Below are 15,568 nucleotides of genomic sequence, written 5' to 3'. Positions count from 1 at the left end.
CTGATCTTGATGAAAACAAATAATCAGGGCCTCATGGATTACATCCCAGAGTTTTAAAGGAGCTGGCAGAGGTCATCTCAGATCCACTGCACCACATCTTTCAAAAATCCTGGAGCACCAGGGAACTACCAGAGGACTGGGAAAGAGCTGATGTGGTTCCCATCTTCAAAAAGGAAAAAAAAAATAGACCCAGGAAACTATAGACCAATCAGCCTAACATCAACATCCAGGAAGATACTGGAAAAGATAATAAAAAAACAGATCTGCCAACATCTAGAAACAAATAAAGTAATAACTAGCAGTCAGCACAGGTTTGTTAAAAACAGATCATGCCAAACCAATCTTATTTCATTCTTCAACACAGTCACTAAATTAGTAGACCAGCAAAATACTGTGGACATAATATATTTAGATTTCAGCAAGGCATTCGACAAAGTAGATCACAACCTACTTCTTAGTAAGCTAGAAAAAAGTGGAATAGATAGCACCACCACTAGATGGACTCACAACTGGCTGGCAAAAAAATGCTCAACGAGTAGTCCTTAACGGGTCTAAGTCTACATGGAGGGAAGTAAGCAGTGGGGTGCCACAAGGTTCCGTCTTAGGCCCAGTACTCTTCAATATCTTCATTAACTACTTAGATGAGGGAATAGAAGGGGAACTTACCCAATTTGCAGATGATACTAAGCTGGCAGGAGTAGCTAACACCCAAGAAGTTAGGCTCAAGATCCAGATGGATCTTGACAGACTAGAACACTGGGCCATATCTAACAAAATGAAATTCAATGTAGAGAAAAGTAAAGTCCTACACTTAGGCAAGAAAAAACAAAAGTACACATATAGACTGGGTGAAACCAGGCTCAATAGCAGTAACTGTGAGAGGGAACTTGGAGTCCTAATGGACAACCAGCTAAATATGAGCCAGCAGTGTGCAGCAGCAGCCAAAAAAGCTAATGCAATCCTAAGGTGTATTAACAGAGGGATACAATCAAGATCAAGGGAAGTACTAATACCACTCTATAAAGCCTTAGTAAAACCACCCCTGGACTACTGCATCCAGTTTTGTTCACCACATTATAAAAAAGATGTTGAGACTCTAGAAATAGTACAGAGAAGAGCAACCAGGATGATTAGGGGACTGGAGGCTAAAACATACAACGAACAGTTGCAGGAACTGGGCTTGGCTAGTCTAGTAAAGAGAAGGACCAGGGGAGACATGATAGCAGTCTTCCAATATTTGAGGGGCTGCCACAGGGAGGAAGGGGTCAAGCTATTTTCTGAAGCTCCTGTAGGCCAGACAAGGAATAATGGATGGAAACTAAACAAGGAGAGATTTAACCTGGAAATAAGGAGAAACATTCTGACAGTGAGAACAATCAATCAATGGAACAGCTTGCCCTCAGAAGTTGTGGGAGTGCCATCACTTGAGACTTTCAAGGAGAGATTGAACTGCCCTTCGTCAGAAATGGTATAGGGTCTCCTGCTTGGGTGGGGGTTGGACTAGATAACCTACAAGGTCCCTTCCAACTCTGATTATCTGTTATCTGTTATTTGCGAGGAAAAATGTGAGAGACATTGTTCATAAGATGATGAAGGATGAGCCAATGATCTACAAGGATAAATAAATTGTGACCCTAAAGCAGATCCCAAGGCGAGTGAGAGAACTTAGAAAAGAATATAAATTTTTAGCATCATTCCTAAACAAGCAAAACATCTGGTTTAGATGGTTGGGGCCAGAAGGAATGCTTGTGAGTTGGCAAGAGAGGAGAATAAGAATTGATACCATTGAGAAGGCACAGGAATTATATGAACAGCTGGTGGGAACAGAAAAAGAAAAAGTAGTGAAGAAGAATTGGAGAGCAAGAACCAAGAAGACCAACAACAAGAGGTGTTAGAAGAAGAACAAGAAGGAGGAGATAAAGAAGAGAGAGAATGACCAAGAGGAGAAGGCCACAGAGAGAAGCAAGGGTTCATAGAAGACTAAGACAGACCTACTACTAATAACATGGAGGGAGAAATTAAACTAATATCAATAAATATTAACACACTAATTTGCAGAACTTGTGGGACATAGCAAAAGCTTATATAAGAGGGAATCAATAGCCTACACAATTAGGAAAAATAAGATAGAACAGAAACAACAAAATGAATTACAGAAGAAGATTAAAGAATTAGAAAATGGACTCCCTAAAAATATGATAATGAAAAAAGAAATAATGAAGACTAAACACAAATTCAATCTAACATTTTTAGAAGAAAGAGTGTGGAATTTAAAATTTATAAGGCAAAATTTCTTTGAATCTGCTAATAAACCAGATAGATGGCTAGCCCATAAATTTGCAGGATTGAAAGTGGCAGGATTGAAAATAAATAAAAACAAAACCAAATTGATAATTAAAAACTGCACTGCAAATAAAAAAAATAGAAGTACAAAGCAAATTGGGATTTCAAAGTGGAAAAAAAGTAAATGTTTGGGAATATGGCTATCTCCTAGGTGCTCATCAATAAAGAAGATAATTATTCTAAATTAATTGAACAAATTAGAAGATAATTAGAAATATGGGGGAAATTACAATTATCAATATTAGGCAGAGTTGCAGTCTTGCAAATGAACACTGTACCCAAATTGATGTATCTTTTCCAGATGATTCTGATAAAATTAGGGAAACCATTTTTAATGAACTAAATAAAATAGCAATGAAATTTGTCTGGCTGGTTAAGAAAGCATGCATTAAACTAAAGTTGATGCAAAATAGTAAAAGCAGAGGTGGTTTGGGGCTACCAGATTGAGAATTATATTACCAAGCAGCGATACTAAATTGGGTTCAGTATTGGGTCAAATTAAGAGATAAAAAAATACTAACCATAGAGGGGCCATGACCGTCATGAAGGAGAAAAAAAGGGTAAAACACATGTATATTTCAATAGACATTTAATTAGGGATTCATTATTACAAACATGGAGAAAAAATAAAAATAAACACATGTTTACTTTTAAACATATTGGCGGTCACCCTGTCCAGGAAACCCCAGTTTGACAATCACCGAGAGGAAATAATGCAAGATTTGATATCAGAAGCTAAATCGGCAGGCCAAGTAACCACTCAAGGCCAAGCCAAATGCAACCCCAGATGCCTGGAAGACAAATTGACCATGGAGTTGAAAGAAGCCCTATTGACCGATCCCTGGTTTATGGAGCATCAAACCAAATTAACAATTGAAAAGGGACTAAACTTTATATACCCGCAAACCTAAGATTAATGGTACTAAAGCATATGCATGACTCATGGCTGGGGGGACACTTCAGGTTCTTAAAAACCCTACATTTAGTTAGGAGACAGTTCTGATGTCCAAAAATGAAACCTGACATCGAGGACTATATAAAAAGCTGCTCAACTTGTGCCATGATGAAACACAGAACTGGAAAAAACCCTGGCTTCTTCCAACAAGTAGCTGAACCAACACAGCCGTGGAAAGAAATCACAATGGACTTTATTGTAGAATTACCTGAAAGTGGAGGGAATACAATAATTTGGACTGTCATAGACTTATTCTCTAAGCAGGCCCACTTTACAGCCTGTAAAAGACTTCCATTTGCAAAAAAGCTTGCAGAACTATTCGTGAAGTATATCTATAGGCTACACGGAGTACCTCATAGAATAATATCAGACAGAGGGGTACAATTTACCACTAAATTCTAGAGGGAATTTTTAAAGCCTATTGGGTCGTCCCAAAGGTTATCCTCAGCATTCCAACTGGTCTGCAATGGAGCAGAGGAAAGGACTAATGCCATGGTGGAACAATACATTAGATGCTATGTAAGTTATCAACAGGAAATCTTGAATTATTGAATTATTACCATTTGCAGAGGTTGCTTATAATAATGCAGTACAGGATTGACTCCATTCCAAACCAATACTGGCATGGAATTTGTTTCTATGCCAGAATAGGTCTCCGGTTGAGATAACGTTTGATTGGACCATGTGATGGGCTGGTGGATGCAGGGGAGGGATATTTTAATTTCTTTTGGGAAGGGAAAACCTGGAACTCTCAGATTCAGATTTTGCCAGATGTGCCAATATGACAACTCTAATAAAAATGAACTTTTAGAAAATGCTTGTCTCAGAGTTCATTGGTTTGGAGTTTGTTAGTTGGAATGCTGAAACATAATCTATGGATTCTAATGGGAACTGAAAGAAAGATATCTTTAGAAATGGAATCTGAAACATCTGTAGAAAATGGAGCACTGCTTTACTGAAAGTTTTACACATTCTTTTTCTTTATCAATTCTGAGCATTGTCTATGGATATTTATGGGAGTTGGGGGATAAATATCTCTGGATAGAGTGCAGAGAAGAGTAACAAAGGTGATTAGGGGACGAGGCTAAAACCAATCCAATTCTAGGCCAATACCACTATATAATACCATGGTATAACCGCACTTGGACTACTGCATCTGGTTTTGGTCACCATGATACAAAAAAAAAGATGTTGAGATTCTAGAAAGAGTGCAGAGAAGAGCCAAAAAGATGATGGAGGCTAAACATACAATGAGCAATTGCTGGAATTGGGTATGTCTAGTTTAATGAAAAGTAGGACTAGTGGTGACATGATAGCAGTGTTCCAATATCTCAAGGGCTGCCACAAAGAAGAGGGAGTCAAGCTATTCTCCAAAGCACCTGAAGGCAGGACAAGAACCATTGTTTGGAAACTAATCAAGGAGAGAAGCAACCTAGATCTAAGGAGAAATTTCTTAGTTAGAACAATTAATCAGTGGAATGACTTTCCTCCAGAGGTTGTGAATGCTCCAAAACTGGAAGTTTTTAAGAAGATATTGGATAACCATTTATCTTTTGTAGAAAATTAAGCCCTGCATCAGGAAAAGTTTAATTATTTTCTCTTTTTGTCCTTGAAGAAAAATGTGAATTATTATATGAACTATACAAAAATTAAAGAGTTTATTGGGGGGGGGGTTGTTTCAAGAGGTTTTCCTTTCTTGGTATGGCACTTAAAATTTGGTCCAACAATATCAGTCTTCAATATATTTTACCGATAGGGCATGGATGCTCATGGGAAATTAAAGACAACTCTCCTTGGAGACTGTCTCCCACAACTCTTAGACAAGATGTAAACAAACTTTCTAAGATGCTAAATGTTCTTTAAATGTTAAGGAAAATATTTCTCAAGAAGTCTATCACTGGTCCTCAACATGTTCTGTAACATTTTGTATGATTCTTCAAAACACTGTCGATGAATAGATAGAGAGATAGAAAAAAAGGTACTTGGGGAAGACAATGCAGATAAAGGATGAAGAACAAGTCAAGTGTAGAGAGATTTTTTTAAAGTCCATTTATTATACAACAAGCATAATAAGAATTAAGAATTTCACTGCGGATGTGACTGTGACTCCTGTATGGCTACATCAAGAAACAACTTGGCATTGATATTTCTAATTATCATTTCTAATTATTTATTTACTCACATCTCCAAAACAATTAATGAAAAGTAAAATGTTGCAGAGAATAAACTTTTAGTTCATATTGGAATATTTCAACTCTAGAATGCCACTTCCAAAAATGTCAGAGTGCTGTTAAGAACCCCAAAGTGAGGTTTGATTTTCAAACATTTGATTTTAAACATTTAACTAAGTTGCAAATGTGTTTCTTTTGTTTTGGCCTCTGGTGTTATAGGATTGTAGTGATGGGGCATTAGAAATCATAACAGATATTCAAATATTCATATGGCAAAGCCTTATTTCCATTTGGTCACCACACTATAAAAATGTTGAGACTCTAGAAAGAGTGCAGAGAAGTGCAAAATTATTAGGGGACTGGAGACTAAAATATATGAAGGAACTGGGCATGTATAGTCTAGTGAAGAGAAGGACCAGGGGAGACACGATAGCGGTGTTCCAGTATTTGAGGGGCTACCACAGAGAGAAGGGGGTCAATCTATTTTCCAGGCACCCAAAGGCCAGATCAGGAACAATGGATGGAATTGATCAATAAGAGATTCAACCTAGAAATAAGAAGAAATTTTCTGACAGAGAGTATAATCAACCAAGTGGATCAGCTTGCCTTCAGAAGTTGTGGTAGCTTCATCACTGGAAGCTTTCAAGAAGAGATTGGCCTACCATCTGTCAGAAATGGTGTAGGATCTCCTGCTTGGGTAGGGGGTTGGACTGGATGACCTACCAGGTCCCTCCTAACTCTGTTAAACTGTATCTGTATGAAAAGTGTCTTTAGAAATGAGATAAATCTTGATTCAATGGGGATTCCACATTTTCTCTTTTCGTAACAGGAGGGGAAAACATGAATTTGACCAACTGTACAAGAAGCACTGAATTTATTCTTGTTGGATTGCCCAATGTTTGGGGAATGGAGAATATGACATTTGCTTGTGTCTCTCTGCTCTACCTCCTGTGTCTGATGGGCAACGGACTCATCATTCTCATAGTAATTTTGGATCCGCATCTTCAGAAACCTATGTATTTCTTTCTTAGCAACCTTTCTTGCATTGACATTGGACACACCACAGCTTTCATTCCAAAACTGATGGTCAACTATCTCTCTGCAAAGAATTCCATCTGTTTCAACTGCTGCATGACACAAATGTTCTTTTATTTTCTGTTTGGCACTACGGAATATTTCATCATCACCTTGATATCCTTGGACAGATATTTAGCCATTTGCCATCCTTTGAGATACTCCACAATCATGACTTCTGGAGTCTGCTTTAAGCTAGCAATGCAGCTTGGTTTGGAGGCTTTTTCTCCATTCTTTATCAGGGGGTATTGACTGCAAACCTACCCTACTGCACTTCCAATATTATCAATCATTTCTTTTGTGATGCAGGACCAGTGTTGAAGATTGCAGGAGGAGATACATATCTTGTTGAAGTCCTGAGTTTCCTAGTTATGGCAATTGTGGTTATGTCCTCCCTGGTTTTCACCCTCATTTCTTACCTCTTCATCATCTCCACCATTCTCCAGATGCCTTCAACCACCAAACAGCAGAGGGCTTTTTCTACCTGTGCTTCTCATCTTGTTGTAGTCTGCATGTTGTATGGGTCAGTGTGTTTTGTCTATTTAAGGCCCACTGTTAAGAATTCCTCTCTCGGACTTCTGGTTTGCAAGGTTTCGGCGGCGGCAGGGATTCGCGATACTGCGCGATCCCTGCTGCGTTCGCCGCCAAGGTTCCCCTGGTCTGTTTGGATCTGGGGGATATAGCTGCCCCATAGAGGCAGCTGAAGACAGGGGGATCCGGTTAGGGGTTTGGGGGTGTCGCAGACACCCTCCCCAGCCAGCAAAACCCCCTTCTCCCAAGGCGGAGGAACGGCGGTCAGTAATGGCCACCATGAAGAAATCTGCAGCCAGACGAGCAGGTGCAGGAGGGAGAAAGCTGGAAGAAATATGAAAGCTGCTTTCAACCGGGACAAGATAAGAGAAAGTGACCTGGAATCTTGAAGGTTGCTAAGTATACATTGTTTCTTGTGAGAGTTACAAGCTGCGAATATTCTGAAAGGGAAAGTTTTGTTTTGTTTTTCGTTTCACTCTCCTTCCTAACGTGACAGCGGGTGGGAAAAGTCTTTTTGGTTGGAAGAAAGAAAAAGAAAAAAAATTAAAAAAAAATAAAAAAAAAAAAAATTTTACCTAAAATTAAAAAAAAAAAAAAAAAAAAAAAAAATAAAAAAAAAAAATTAAAAAAAAAAATTTTGTTAAAAAAAAAAACAAAAAAAAAAAAAAAAAAAAAAGTATTTAAAAAAAAAAAAAACTTCTTTTTTGTTTTTTTTTTTTTTTTTTGAAAAAATTTTTATTAAAAAATAAATTGGGGTGGTTGTTTGGAAAAACTTTTTCTCTACACAATGGCATCACTTGTGGATGGACTGAAACTTGTATACCAAAAATATGAAAAAGAAAAGCAAGAAGGGAAAGATGTCCTTGGCACTGTTTTTCAATTTTTAGAAATGGCGGTTTATATTTATGTAAAGCTGAATGAGCAACAGGATGGTGGGGACAAAAAGAAGCCATCTCTGATGAACAAATAACTTTGGTTGGAGAAGGGAAAAAGAAAGAGAAAAAGGAAAAGAAGTGTGGCTATTCTGTCTCAGTATTTTTCCATAAGAGAAATCCTGCTCAGCACGTATACCTCTCAGAGCAAAGTTCACTAAACTGACAGGAAAATAACTGACAGGAAGAAGCTAAATTGATAAGATTAACACAGAGGTCTGTGTCAGATAAAGTAAAGACATATTTCACAAAAGCCTGTGAAAGGATGTATATTCAATTTCACAAAAGTCTGTCAGATAAGATGTGTATTCTGTAAAGACATGTTTACCGGAAAACTATTAATCAATAAGTTCGTTACTTGTATCACGGAAGCCTGTTTTCAAAAGATAAAGTTTGTAACTTCTTTGTCTTTCTGTAAACCCCCTCACCCCCTCTTTGAATCAGCACAATAAAAGAGCACAGCGTAGAGCAAGCTAGCAGCCTGAAAATCCCATCTGTCTCAGGCTCAAATGGGACAATCCCATCTGCCTCAAGCAATGCGCTGTCTCACCTAAAGAAATCTTCGTCTTGTGTTCTTTTTTCTTTTAGCTTTGCAATCACTCTTGCGAGAGTTCCTCAATCACCCTGGCTAGGGTTACGCTGCTCAAACTCACCCTGGATAGGGTCCTGCTTTTGCCAAACTTCGCCCTTGCGAGGGCTTCTCTGTATCTCACCCTTGCGAGGGTCCCTTTCTGAGAGGAATTCAGCAATCAACCTGAAGATCTAAACAACAGACCGGTCGCTCAACGCGACAGATGGGGGCTCGTCCGGGATTCCTTGATCCGGGATTCCTTGATTTGTCCGGGATTCCTTGGTCGGGATCTCTTCGATCTTCAGGTTCCAAGGTGTGACTTCTGTCTAGAGGTGCATCTCCTTCACTCCCATTGCTACGCACCTGGCATAGGTTTCGTACGAATCGTAAGTAATGGGCTCCTCACTTTCTCAAGTTTCGTCAGGGCACAGGGACGAACTTTATAGTCTAGTGAAGAAGGCTAATTCCTTTCAGAAAATTAATGGTACAACTGTGTACCCAATTTCGAAGAAATCTTTAAATAAATTTATAATTTATATTGAGGCGCACTGTCCAGCCTATCCATCTGCTGGAACTCTTAGCCATTCTTCATGGGAAAAATTAGGAAAATATTTACATGAAATTCCCAGAGCTCCCATGGATATACTTATCTCTTGGAGAGCAATAATGGCTGCTATAACAATTGTTTATCCATCTTCTAGTCTTCCTGAAAAATCTTTTTCTCCTGTTTCCTCTTATTCCCCTTCTTCTAATTTAAAAATTCCAAGCCTCTTGCAGCTCATTTTGATACAAATTCTTCCTTATCTCCGTATCCTGACATTTCTTCCCCTCCTCCCCTCCTCCTACAACCCACCTCACATTCCTGATGTTAACCCTATCAACTCCACTGATTCTCCTGCCTCCTTGCCTGTTTGTAATACCTTTCAGAAGGCACTGATTAAAGGATTCTTTTCTCTGACATCTTCTCAACTTGCTGCTTGGCACAATGACTATCGCTTAGCAGTTCAATCTGTTGCAACAGCTGGCTTTCTTCAAGCTGTTACCCTGGACCATCTTCTTTGTCAGGGAGCCATCCCGTACTCCACAGGATGAGATTCAGATGGGGGCAAGGGGTTATCCCATCATGAGAAAGGTCCTTCTCAACCTTCTTTGTCTTTTAACAAAATTCTTCAAGGACCCCACAGATTTTTCATTCTTATTCTCAGTGTGTTCCATCTTAGAACAAATCATTTAACTGTCTTTTATAACTTCTCTGTTGTGTCTGTTCAACCTGTGGGGCCGTGATCTTATGTCTCAACTTAACACAAAACTCATTATTGATTAATGGAATCTTTTGCTAAAACTCTACCATGTGTCAATACTATGTAAATAATGTCTTGCTACTCTATTGTTCTGCTTTTCCACAATTTCTGATGTACTTGAGAAGACAAGAGTGGGAAGCTAAGATTGTTTATTGCATGTAGATTTGATGATAAAGATGAAGGAAGGAAATGGAAGTAGGAAGGAGAGAGATGGTTTGTGGATGTGTTGTTTGGAGGAAGGAAAGAGGCTTTGACAAATTGAGAAGGATGTGTATGTCTGTGAATGCAATGAGGGAATTCTGGATGTTTGTTGGAAAGTAAACAAGAAAGTAGCAAAGAAAAAAGAAATGAGAGGGCGACCCCTAGTGGGCTGCTCTTTTCAGAGAACATAGATTGATTCAACCAAAAAAAGTATCAGAGAAAGGGAGGGGCAAAACTAGCCCATCGCTTTTCTGAGTAAAACTCTCTGTATCTGCATTCTCAACCCACCTTGGTTCAACTTCAGCAATTCTCTTGCTATTCTTTCCACTCATCAACTACTGACTGCAATAATTGTTCAAATATCAAATACAAAAAATCTTCATATCTTGGAATGGTTACACCTACCACACACTCCAAAAACATCTATTTTTACTAGAGCAGCACAAATGGCTTCTCTTATAGAAAAAGGGCGTAAGAGAACCAAAGCTCTAATGGGAATGGATATTTTTACATTGTATATTCCTTTTAAGATTACTCAATGGGAACCTCTTTTTCAGACTTCCACAACACTGCAGGATGCGTTGGAAGATTGGTGTGGCCAAGTGTCGTGCCACCTTCCTTCTGATTCACGATTGCAGGTGTTGAGGACAGTTCCTTTGTTTTACAATCACCTTTTGTCCAACAGCCATTGAAGGAAGGCTTAACTGTCTTTACTGATGGTTCAAAAAAAATATTGGAGCATGTACATGGTATGAAAATGCTCAATGGCATAAACGTTTAACTACTTCACAATCATCAGCACAACAAGCTGAATTAGCTGCTTTCCTATTGGCGTTGTCTCTTTTTTCACAACAATCTTTAAATGTAATATCTGATAGTATGTATGTTACTCAGATGGTTGCTCATATTTTTGATGCATATATTTCTCCTGTTACTCCTCCCTCTCTAATGAAACTTTTTTTACAGCTTCAGACATTGCTGAAAAAGCGAGGGAAACTTTTATTTGTAGCTCATATCAGAAGTCATCAGCAATTGCCTGGATTCCTAGCAGAAGGCAATCATATGGCAGATGAGGCTTGTAAAGTTATGGCCTCCTCTCCCCTTCTCCAACAGCTTTCACCTGGGGAGAGTCATGATTATTTTCATCAAAACAGGAAAGCCCTAGTGAGACAATTTGGAATTACATATCAAGAAGCCACAGCAATAATTCAACAATGTCCAACATGTAGCTTGCAGGCCAAAGGTATCCCTGAAGGCGTTAATCCTAGGGGTACTCAAGCCTGTGATACATGGCAAATGGATGTAACTCATTATCCTCCCTTTGCTCCCTGGAAATACATTCATGTATCAGTAGATACTTATTCAGGGTTTATTATAGCAACATTGCAAAGAGGAGAGGCTACAAAAAATGTTATTAATCACTGTATTCGGTCATTCGTAACGTTGGGATGTCCAAAAATTCTCAAAACAGATAATGGTCCTGCTTATGTCAGTTCTCCCTTTGCTGAGTTTAGTCATAAATGGGCCATCACACATAAGTTTGGCTTACCCTTCAACAGCCAAGGGCAAGCGATTGTGGAGAGAACACACTTAACTTTAAAACAAGCCCTTGATCGGCATCTGGGGAAAAAAGGCTCAGGCCCCCCGAACCTCCCAACGTTGCAAAATATCTTAAATGTTTGTCTGTACACTCTTAACTTTCTCAATCTTACTGGCTCTCCTCCCTCCACAGCGGCTTCTCGCCACTTCACTAAGCCAGTAGTTCCCTCTTCCCGTCCTCTTGTTTATTTCAGACAGCTTCCAGATCCTGCGTGGAAAGGTCCTGCACAGCTCATCACCTGGGGAAAAGGTTACGCAGCTGTTCAACTTCCTGATCGAGTGCTTTGGGTTCCTGCTCGCTGTGTCAGACCTTACCATGGCAAACCTGACTCTAACTCTAATCTTTCTTCTGATATCAATACTTCCTGTCTTTTCTCAATTTAAGGCATCTCCTGATGCTATTTTTGCTTTCCTTACTGACACTGTTACTTTTATTTTTAAAGATAATCTTCTTTCTGCATGTAATTATGTTTTCCAACACAATGGTAGTTTTCTTTCTCCTACTTCTGACATAACTATTTACTATTACTATTCTCCTTGTTTAATATTTTTAACTATACATGTTACTCAACTTACTATAGGTTCATATTCTTGCTTAGGATTTTTCACAATCACACTTATTTCAATCACACTGTTCTATTGCTTTCAACTTCTTCAGTGGCATCTACTCCACTATCTTCTGTTTTACTTACATTGCCATCTCAAGCTAATTCTGAGAAAACTTTTCCTGGAGATAAACTACGCTGGCATCTTCGTTGCTGCTTTCCACCCTGTGATGTCACCAAATGCATATTGCATCATTCATCTTCCTGGGTTCCTGATCACTACAAACCACCTGTCGTGCAAAGACGCTACCTCATCCCTGATGACATCCATCGCAAGACTACAGCTCTCATTCGAGCTCGCTATCTTGGGTATCCTGCCTTCATCGCTGACAACTCCATCTCTAAGCAGTCTGCATCTCATGCTGTTGCAAGATTTGGCTATCATCGCACTCCTCGAAGTATACAATCATCTTCTACAAATGAACATCAACCTCAAACTTACACCTGGACTATCCTTGACTTTCAAGGAAAAATTTTAAACACTACCACTAACTATATTCATATCACCCGTGCTCAAGCACATCTTCCCTGCTCTCAATGGCCTTGTTGTGGACAGAGAATAAATCCACTCAGAATCACTTTTACTGCAAAAGGAAAGACACTTGCAAGAAAACAATGGATGGTTGGGTTCACTTGGGGAGGACGTCAGTGGGATGGTCAAGGAGATGAAGGGAATATTTTTACAATTCGTCTTTCTATATCTATGTCTCATTATGATGTTGGTCCCAATCCTAATTTGAAATCAACCTTTCTACAAAAACACAATATTCAGGTCAATTCTTCTTACACATTGTTAGCAACTACACTTAATGATTCATCTAAAACTGATAGTTTGAAAACACTTGACAATGAAGTTAGCTTTCTCACATCTGTAATTGAATCAAAAGACCTTGTCAAAAAACCTTTGCTGGAATGGTACTCTGACCAAGAGTCAGAGGAAGAATTAGACACTAAAAATTCCTTTTCTCCAAAAGAAGTTTTGTTAACTCTGCCAAGTCATGATTTGGGGGATGAGGACTTTTCCTCATATGAGTTGGTTCTGCAAGGCACCAACAAACTGAAGGGTTTGTTGTCACCTTGTGGGACTACTCGGGAGGAGAAAGGACTCTACCTAGAATCATGAGCACAAAAAAAATAATAATAAAGAAAAGGAGGAATTGTGGCTATTCTGTCTCAGTATTTTTCCATAAGAGAAATCCTGCTCAGCACGTATACCTCTCAGAGCAAAGTTCACTAAACTGACAGGAAAATAACTGACAGGAAGAAGCTAAATTGATAAGATTAACACAGAGGTCTGTGTCAGATAAAGTAAAGACATATTTCACAAAAGCCTGTGAAAGGATGTATATTCAATTTCACAAAAGTCTGTCAGATAAGATGTGTATTCTGTAAAGACATGTTTACCGGAAAACTATTAATCAATAAGTTCGTTACTTGTATCACGGAAGCCTGTTTTCAAAAGATAAAGTTTGTAACTTCTTTGTCTTTCTGTAAACCCCCCTCACCCCCCTCTTTGAATCAGCACAATAAAAGAGCACAGCGTAGAGCAAGCTAGCAGCCTGAAAATCCCATCTGTCTCAGGCTCAAATGGGGCAATCCCATCTGCCTCAAGCAATGCGCTGTCTCACCTAAAGAAATCTTCGTCTTGTGTTCTTTTTGCTTTTAGCTTTGCAATCACTCTTGCGAGAGTTCCTCAATCACCCTGGCTAGGGTTACGCTGCTTAAACTCACCCTGGATAGGGTCCTGCTTTTGCCAAACTTTGCCCTTGCGAGGGCTTCTCTGAATCTCACCCTTGCGAGGGTCCCTTTCTGAGAGGAATTCAGCAATCAACCTGAAGATCTAAACAACAGACCGGTCGCTGAACGCGACAAAGAAGACTTTAAGATCTGGAAAAACAACCCAAAAAGAGAAGAATAAGGTGAAAGGGGGACATTATGTTAGGAAACAACAGAAAGGGGGAAAGCAGAATAAAAGGGAGGTGGAGAGACAAGGGGGTAAAGAGGTTGAGGAGAAGAAGAAGCAAGGGAGAAAGGAAGGGATGAGAAGCCTTAATGGTGGGGAGCAAGATGTGAAGAAGCAAAAGTTTTTTAGAGACAATGGATAAATTTTATTGAAAAAGGGATTCTAGAAAGGTACATAAGATTGCATTTTTACATTTGTATTTAGAAATAACCATAGAAAATTGGAAATAATATGTAATTTAAAATGTGATAAAATATTTAGTATAACCTAGTGAAATTTTTGTTAAGAAAAAGAGAGTACTGTAATGAAATATGATTTAAAATATGTGATGTGGGGGGGGAATAATTTTGGAAAGCATAAGTATTCCCACAAAGGCATGATATTTAATTGAAATGAGTAAAATGTTTAAGATATAAATGATTGTTAATATTAATGATTAGACTATGTTATCCTAGTGAAACTTTTTGTGAAATGAGAGATTTGAAGTAGAAGAAGGGGGAACATTGTAATGAAATAATGAGCTATAATATGTGATGTGGGGGGGGGAATAACTATGGAAAATAGATGCTCCCATAAAAGTATGTGATTTAACTGAAAAGTAATGTGTTAAATGTTTAAAATATAAATGAATATTAATATTAATGAATAGATTTGTATTGGTTTTGAATATAGTATAATTTTAGAATGTACCAGACAGAATCCCAATGAAAGTTATGTGTTTTATATTAAGTATTATAAAGATAGGGGAAAGAGATAAAGGCATCATACTCCATTTAGTGTATAGGAGAAGTTTTTTTCAAAGAAGAAAGATAAATGGATAGCTGGAAATAGAACAGACAAAGAATAATAAATATTATGATTTGAATTGAGAGGAGATAAATAAAATGAAATTGAGAAAATTTAAAAGAGAGGAGAAGTTATATAGAAAATTGAAAATGTTAATAAGATATGAAATGGTATGTAAAATGAATATGAATTTGAATTTGTGTCTGTAACAAGAGTTTTAACCCGGGACCAAGCAACTTTCAGAAAAGAGATTTTTTATGTTTTTATGTTTTGTGTTTTTGTGTATTTATGTTTTGTATGTCTTTAAAATTAATAAAATTTGTTTAATAATAATAATAAAAAAAGAATTAAAATTTGTTTAATAATAATAATAAAAAAAGAATTCCTCTCTCAAGGCAATTAAATCTGTTTCTTGGCTATATACAATCATCGCTCCCATGCTAAATCCTTTCGTTTACACCATTAGGAACAATGAAGTGAAAGAAGCAATCCAGAAAGCATTAAGAAAAAAGATTCCAGCTTTTCCTAAAATGTAA

At 38.1% G+C, this 15,568-nt stretch overlaps 1 pseudogene; it reads left to right on the top strand.

Moving 5' to 3' along the window:
- The first annotated feature begins 6,309 nt into the window (after positions 1-6,309).
- LOC113428971 (olfactory receptor 6X1-like) lies at positions 6,310-15,568 on the top strand (annotated as a pseudogene).

The sequence above is a fragment of the Notechis scutatus genome, chromosome Z (genome assembly GCF_049901735.1).
Source record: "Notechis scutatus isolate UNSWTSFEM ecotype Mainland chromosome Z, rNotScu1.2, whole genome shotgun sequence".
Classification (NCBI taxonomy): domain Eukaryota; kingdom Metazoa; phylum Chordata; class Lepidosauria; order Squamata; family Elapidae; genus Notechis; species Notechis scutatus.
The sequence above is the reverse complement of the archived record's forward strand: the minus strand, read 5'-3'. Positions and strand labels throughout refer to the sequence as shown.